Genomic DNA, 7304 nt, shown 5'->3' on the forward strand with positions numbered 1-7304 from the left:
GAGAAGTGGAGAGAGGGTTTAAGAGATGAGTGGACTCAGAAAATGGTTGCCCTCTTCAGTCTGGGAGGATGGCCTGCCCTGAGAGTCCTTTGGCTGCTGCCTTTTAAATAGCCTGTTGTGCATCTCTAATGCTGATTCATTGCACCCATCAGTGAAGGAGCGAGGCATTGTTGAGGGAAGGGAGAGGCCCAGGTCGTTATGACATTTACCGAAGTTGAAGTTAGGAGAAATGAACTGAGAACAATCCTTAACTTTATTCATCCTGGAATCTGTTCATGCTTCTAACTTGCTGATGAGAAGTAATAATGACATTGACCCTTTTGATAGAACGCTGCATTGCCAACCTGAATGGTCTGGCGATGATTGAAGAACAGATGTCATTGTTTACCAGCAGTGTTCCGAGCATTAACCCTGCGGAAACCAGAACCACTCACCTGCAGAGGGCACCTCCACCCACTGAATCAGGTGCGAAATACAGACCCCTGCAGCCTCTGAGCCTCTGAGGTGGGGGGGGGGGCTCTTGTGAAGGGAACCCGAGTTCAGCTGAAGGCCATTTAATAGTCATGAGATATAGGAGTCGTAGAGGCCCCTCGCCACATTCAGCTAGGGGTAGGAGGACATCATTTTGCTCTTGGTCACTGTATATATGTTAGCTGTTGGCAGACAATGCACATGACAATTTGACATTAGTTTCACATACCACGGACCTAATGTATGGGAATGACTTTAAGAAGGGATGAGGATCCATAAATCACAATGGAATTATATTACTAGCGATTACCTTGAAAGTCAGGCTGGTGTTTTACTGGAGGTGGGCTTTAATGGTAAAGTTGTGGTGTGCTTTAATGTTTAAGTCAAGATGCGTTTAAAGTTTCATTCCTGCATGGTTTAGTAGTTACTTGAGATGTGATCTACTAGTTGTTTTGAAATGCTCTTCAGTGTTTGAGCTGGGATGCTTTCTAGCAGTTGACTTGGTGCTCCGGCTTATAAGCTAAGGTTGTTGTGATTTTGGTGAGTAAATAGACATCCAAAGCCACAAGTACACAGAGGCCAGGTCACAGAGTTGTGCAGATATTGAACTGTTACTCAATAAAACAAGCATTTGAAATGCAATCGGTCTTGCCTTTGGGACCTTATGTGTATTTAGCTATGCAGCACATTAGCCTGGGTGCTGAAACATCTAGTGTTCTTTAACATGAAGGGAAAGTAAGCACCAAATTGTGTGACACGCCAGGTATGGAAACACATGGAGAGAAATATTGCCTTTCATCTGGAAATGGTATAGTCCAAAGCTCGGTTTTTAATATAAAATAAGGGCCTTCAGTGGTCATATCAGTAAAAATACAAAATTTGAAAAAAATATTATTGTCTACGGGTGCTCGTGGAAGACAATTTCTATGGACTGGAATCTAGAAAATGTTAAAGTCTTTCTGGTATTTTACTGATCTCTGCTGGTTGTTTTTTTTCAAGAAGGTTAAAAACAGGCAGCTGAACAAACTGAAAGCAATTCTAGTATTTAACTGACCTCTACTGGTCATTTTCTATCAATTCGTTTAATAGAGGTAGTTGAAAAGGAAAAAAAGTACATGCATATATGATGGTAAAATTAAGATGTGATATTTAATGGTTTAGTTAAGATGTAATAACTAGTGCTTGAGTTGAGAGGTGGTCTACTGGTCAAGATGGACATTTGGCGATTTACCTAATGTATAACTTGTATTGGTTGAGATGTGTGTGTCAGTCAGTCAATAAGTCTTTATTCGTCCATCAAAGATAATAAAAGTGCATTAAATAAAGCATGTGTGCCTAAATTCAAATTCAGTACATGACTATTTAAAACAGACCAGTAACACTTGTACATTGCCAGTTTGGTACAGATAAAACCATCTAAAACCTTTAATAAAGGGAGTTAAAACATGACATTAGGAATATAGTACAAAACACAAACCTGCAAAAGTGGGACATGTAAAGTGCAAATATGGTAGTGCAGAGACAGAAAGGATGACATCAGAAACTGTCTATAAAACATGCTAGAATTAATAATACATGCATAATTCATCTCAACACGGAACCAAATTGTAGCTCTCTATTCCTTAAACAGCTTCTTCCTGTATCTTAGTGCGCCTGACAGAAAGCTTGCAACTCCAAAGCAGACCATGGAGGAAGACAACATTTGTAAATCAGGACGGGCCTCACTTGTCCAAAATTACAATTCCTTATCAATGGAAAAATATTTTTTTTCTGTAAAATACTATACAAATCACAGAGACAGGGTTTTAAGGCACCTGGCTTTGAGAATCCTCTGGAAATAGCTAAGAGCCAATTGATAAAACTAAATCTAAATCTGGTGAGGAGAGAACAGTGATAGGCATTATTAATAAAATACCAATAAGGCTGCCATAGTAGACTAGCACTCAATACTATGTATTGCCTCACTGTGGGCTTGGCAAGTTCTTTGCCTTCTCTTGCCCCCAAACTCCTGGCCAGGAACATCTTTTTGATGTCCCTCAGATCACTATTACATAACCGCCTTGGATTCGTGAACAGCTCAGGGCGGCCTAACCTCCTCAGCTGCTTCAAGATAAAACTCAGCCATAGGATATTCATAGCCCCCTCAAGTTCAATACAGTCCTCTAGAACAAGCTGATTTAGGGTAGGAATGGGGCTTGCCAAATTTTAAGCCATTGCATTATTGGTGCAACTGCCATGAGGTCAGAGATTTAACCCTGGCCAAGCTCTTTGTGTGCCATAAAGGAGAGGGTGCATGTGGGAACAGCCAGAAGTCTGCCCAAAAATTTGTTCCCAGCCACCTGCAGTTCACTTACAACTTTGTATCCTCACACATCGCAGCCAGAGGTGGTTGTGGGTATACATTTATCTCCAAAGACCTTTAGTAGGGCAGGTAAAGGTTTGGCCCCTAGTCTCTTTGCAAAGTCCACGGTGGCTGCCCCTTCTCTTGACAAGATGTTCTTTTTAAATGCTCTTTGTGCTCTCCATGACACCATTTCATCAAACAAAACCCCCAAATTGGGGAAGGTAGAAATTGTAGTAAGTTTTGCCCCCCTGCAGAAGAACTTGGGACTAAGTGACTTTATGCTGCCTGTTGACATAATATGTTGTTTTGAAAAATTAATTGGGAGGTCAAGGGGGTCCATAAAATCAGTAAAGGTATTGAAAAGGCTTTGCAGTCCCACAGCCATTCGGGCAAGTAACACCACATTGTCCGCATACAGCAAGGTGGGAATTAGTTTGGTATCAGCTCTAGGGATATCTTTACAGGCTGCTGACAGTACATTCCCTAGCTTGTTAATATAGAGGGTAAACAGCACAGGGGTCAGGATACACTCCTGCCGGGCCCCTCTCTTAACCTCCCAGGAAGCCAATACAACAACATTCTCATTAGATCTCACTGAAGCTGTGAGATCAGACTGAGAGCTGTGTAAGAAGGCCACCAAATGTGTGTCCATGCCCATATCTTGTAAGGAGGGCCAAAGCTTAAGCTGTTAACACGATCGAATGCAGAGGTTAGATCCCTGAAGGCCATATGCAGGCTTCCCCTTTTGGCTATAGTATATTTCCCATGACTATATGCAAATAAATGTATTGGTCCAAGGCCCTCTACCTTGCCTAAAGCTGCAGTACAGGACTGAAATAACGTTAAAGTTGTCTAACCATAGGGTTAAGCGATCCAGTACCACCTTGTCCATAATTTTGGCGGCTGAGTCCAATAAAGAAACAGGACAGTAGCATGCTGGGTCGTTCCTCGCATCATTTGTAAAGATAGGCAAGATGATGGCGGTGGACCAAGAAGAGAGCAAGCCACAAGTAATGGCTGTATTAAAAGTCAGAATTTTAGCCCAGGTCAAGGGGTCGGCTTGATAAAGATCTGACAGCACCCCATCCAGGCCCAGCGCTTTCCTCTCGGCTGTGGCCACAATGGCTTTATGCATCTCACCCACATTAAAAGACAATGGTGAAGTTCTATTCCATGCTCCCACAGAGTGTCAATCTCCACCAGGCAGCTCCCCTGTAGGTCCCTTCAAAATGTTGAACACATCTCTCTGCAGGTATGATGCACTCCACTCTGGTGTTTGCGGGGTCAGAAAAGACAGTGCTATTAAGCACTTCCCAGAACTTGGCGCTATTGGCCAGTACACTGGCCTGACATAGGGCCTCACACATTTGCTTCCAAGTAGCCTTTTTCCTCTGCTTATTGGCAAATTTATATGCACTGCTACATGCCCTGACCCTTTCCGTAACCTGGGTATCTGTTTAAGATCAATAATAAGTTCTTATGTGCTTTGCAACATTCACCATCAAACCACTTTTTCCCCTCAGTGCCTCCTGCTCTACCACGGACGGATAAATTATCAGCAATCCCCCAGGTTAGGTTATTTAAAGTATCTAGCACCAAACTATCCTGCGTACTATTGTCAAGACAAAGTGATATTTTATCTGTGCCTTCTGCCTACAGATTGTGTAAAAAGGCCTCTGGTAACACCTTCTACCAACTTAAACTACGAGCTTGGTCATTTGGACTAATTTCAAGATTCGGTACACTCCTTCCCTCTTCCCCGGATAAATCATGAGTTCAAAGCACGTCTAATATTAAAGGATTATGGTCACTCAAGTCACTCCAACAGGTTCTCAGATTGTGTACTAGAGGGACCCGGGGAGCAAATAGCATAATCAAATCGATAGTAGAGGAACAGCCCCTGCCTGAAAAGGTTGGAGCGGATTCCTCTGCACCCGACTGTTCTAAACAATGCAGATTATTAGCTGCAAGTAGCCCTTGTAGTCAGAAGCCCTGGTCCGGGAGTTCAAAATGGGTGACCGATGGTAATGCGTCCAGGTAGTTTTTTACAAGGGTGCTGTTAAGCTGACAGAGATGTATGTTAAAATCTCATAGGACAATAAGTTCATAGTAAGGGGGTCCCGTCTCCCCAAAGAGTTAAAGAAACCCCTCCAGTGTGGCAATATGTTCAGTGTCAATTTCTTTGCAAAAGAAACTATAAAAGTTTACCACTAACAGGGTTGAGTGGTTTGTAAATGCCAGCTCTACTGATAGCATGTGGGGTGAATGACAATCCACTGCTCTAATGGTGTTGGGGATTTTAAGCGATACCAAAGTAAGCAAGCCACCCTTAGCATGCCCCGCAGGAGAGGGTGATGCAGATAAAAAAATTAAGAGAATTTATCCAAAAAAGGAATCACATGTGTCCCAAGTTTCCTGCAGTGCAACTGTATGACAATACTCAATTTCAAAATCAATGAGGGAAGGTAGTAATATATGATCCAGTCAGTTTCCCGAGTTAATATTATTTCTAATCAAGGAGAGAGGATCACTTGTCCTGCATAACATGGGGTATGCGGGAAGGTTCGTACTAGTCCCAATAAAAAACCCTCATACACGTGTTGGAAATTTCGATGTATTAGCGGTGTATCTTGATTCTCCGCTGTCCCTTACACGTGTTCGCATAATCATTGGGTTAGTGGTTTATGCGACCTCCAACCGGGAGGTGTTACCCTTGTTAGAGCAGTAGTGATCAGAAATAGTGCAGTGCTGTTGTGATTAATAAAATAGCTCTCTATACCAGACAATTAAGTTTAATGATTCTGATATTTCTGAGGCCAATATTAACATTTTTTTGGGGAGTGAATTAGAGTGATTATGACTCATTCACAAGGTGTTACGTGGGTTTGGTCGACATGTTTCAGCCCATCAATTGCCAGAAGGTCAATGGGGCTTTCATCAGGACCACGGTGCTCAGGTGAATAGAGACCTCTCACGTCTCTATGTAAAGTGAAAGGATTTTCAAAAAGAACAAATCTCTGTATTGTTCTTTCCAAGGCCAAAATGTACCTATGAAAATAAAAATAACAAACTCAACATGGGGAAGGTTTTGGGTATTAAAAAACTAGTAAACTGGTAAGTATTACCAGGAACGTTTTGTTAGCCTTATTGTTAAATTGATCGAAGTAGTCATACTTCTAACTGACCACCTCAGTTTTCAAAAAGGGTCAACTCTCACAGAACTGACAGAATTACGTGTAATGGAAGGTTCATAAGTATTACGTTTTTTAACGTTAATGGTCACATGTATTAAGCAAGGAGGGACAGTTGTTGACTGGTCTCTTCCTTCTAACTGAATCACAATTGCCTCTAAATATTGTTCACCTGTAAGTATAATGCAGATCTTCATACGAAACGAGCGCATTAAATCATTTTATCACTCGATTAGTGCAGTCGGTATGAGTTAGAGCCTCATTATTATATCTAATCCCAATATTATCTTATGGCTTAAATGCGACTTCTCGCCGTATCGATAATTCAACGTTCAATTAAATCATGCACATTCACACATTTGGGCGTACCTTGTCAAATGGTCGTAATGGACCTCAACGGGTTCCAGCCAGGTCAGGGGGTGCACTAGGACAACAAGTAGTGATTTTTAGTCACTAGTTAAAGACAGACAAACAAACACGGAAGATACGTTACAGTTTTCGCCCTTCTCCCGCTACCTCTGTCACTCCGTCTCGCTGCTTGTGCTGACTCTGCTGGTTCTGGACCCGGAACTTGGGAAGTCTTTCCCGTGGCTGGTTTATGTTCATTTCGGAGGTGTAGAACCAGGGGAAAGACTATGTTTTGTAGACTCTAGTCTGTCTTCCGTTGTTCGTTATAGTGTTTATAAAATTATCTTTATGAAAAAGCGAATTAGCAACAATTATCAGATTTAACCAATATCATTGTTTCAAAACGATTCAAGGGAGCCATTGTTTTAATTAAAAATAGAGAAATGAACGGAAACGTGAAGTACAGACTATTTAGAGTTCTTTATCAAGCCCAGTCATATTGGAGAGTAGACTTTCATCTGTACACAGTACCCCAAGGTATATTATCGTTCAATCCGTGCTGATCTGTCCCAAGCCTATGGACCCATCGTTGTTCTTTTTCAAAAAGAATTTTATCCGCATTTTGATCTTTATGTGACAGAGTCTCAAGGACGACCCACTGGAGGTCGTTAACTGTGTGTTGTGCCTCCAGAAAATGAATTGACATTTTCGTCGTCATTTTTTTTAGTTTAACATTGCTCCGATGCTCACACAAACGTTGTTTTATCTTCCTACAGGTCATCCCTATGTAACGTTTGTTACAGGGACAAGTGATCATATAAACAACATGACTTGTGTTGCAGTTAGTGTGGTGAGTTAGTCTCCATTTGAAATTTGGTAGAAGCTGGATCTCTTTGGTGACTTTAGTAAGGTGACAAACTGAACATGTGCCACAGGGGTAATGTCCAGTG

Source organism: Lissotriton helveticus, chromosome 5_1 (assembly GCF_964261635.1).
Source record: "Lissotriton helveticus chromosome 5_1, aLisHel1.1, whole genome shotgun sequence".
Lineage (NCBI taxonomy): Eukaryota > Metazoa > Chordata > Amphibia > Caudata > Salamandridae > Lissotriton > Lissotriton helveticus.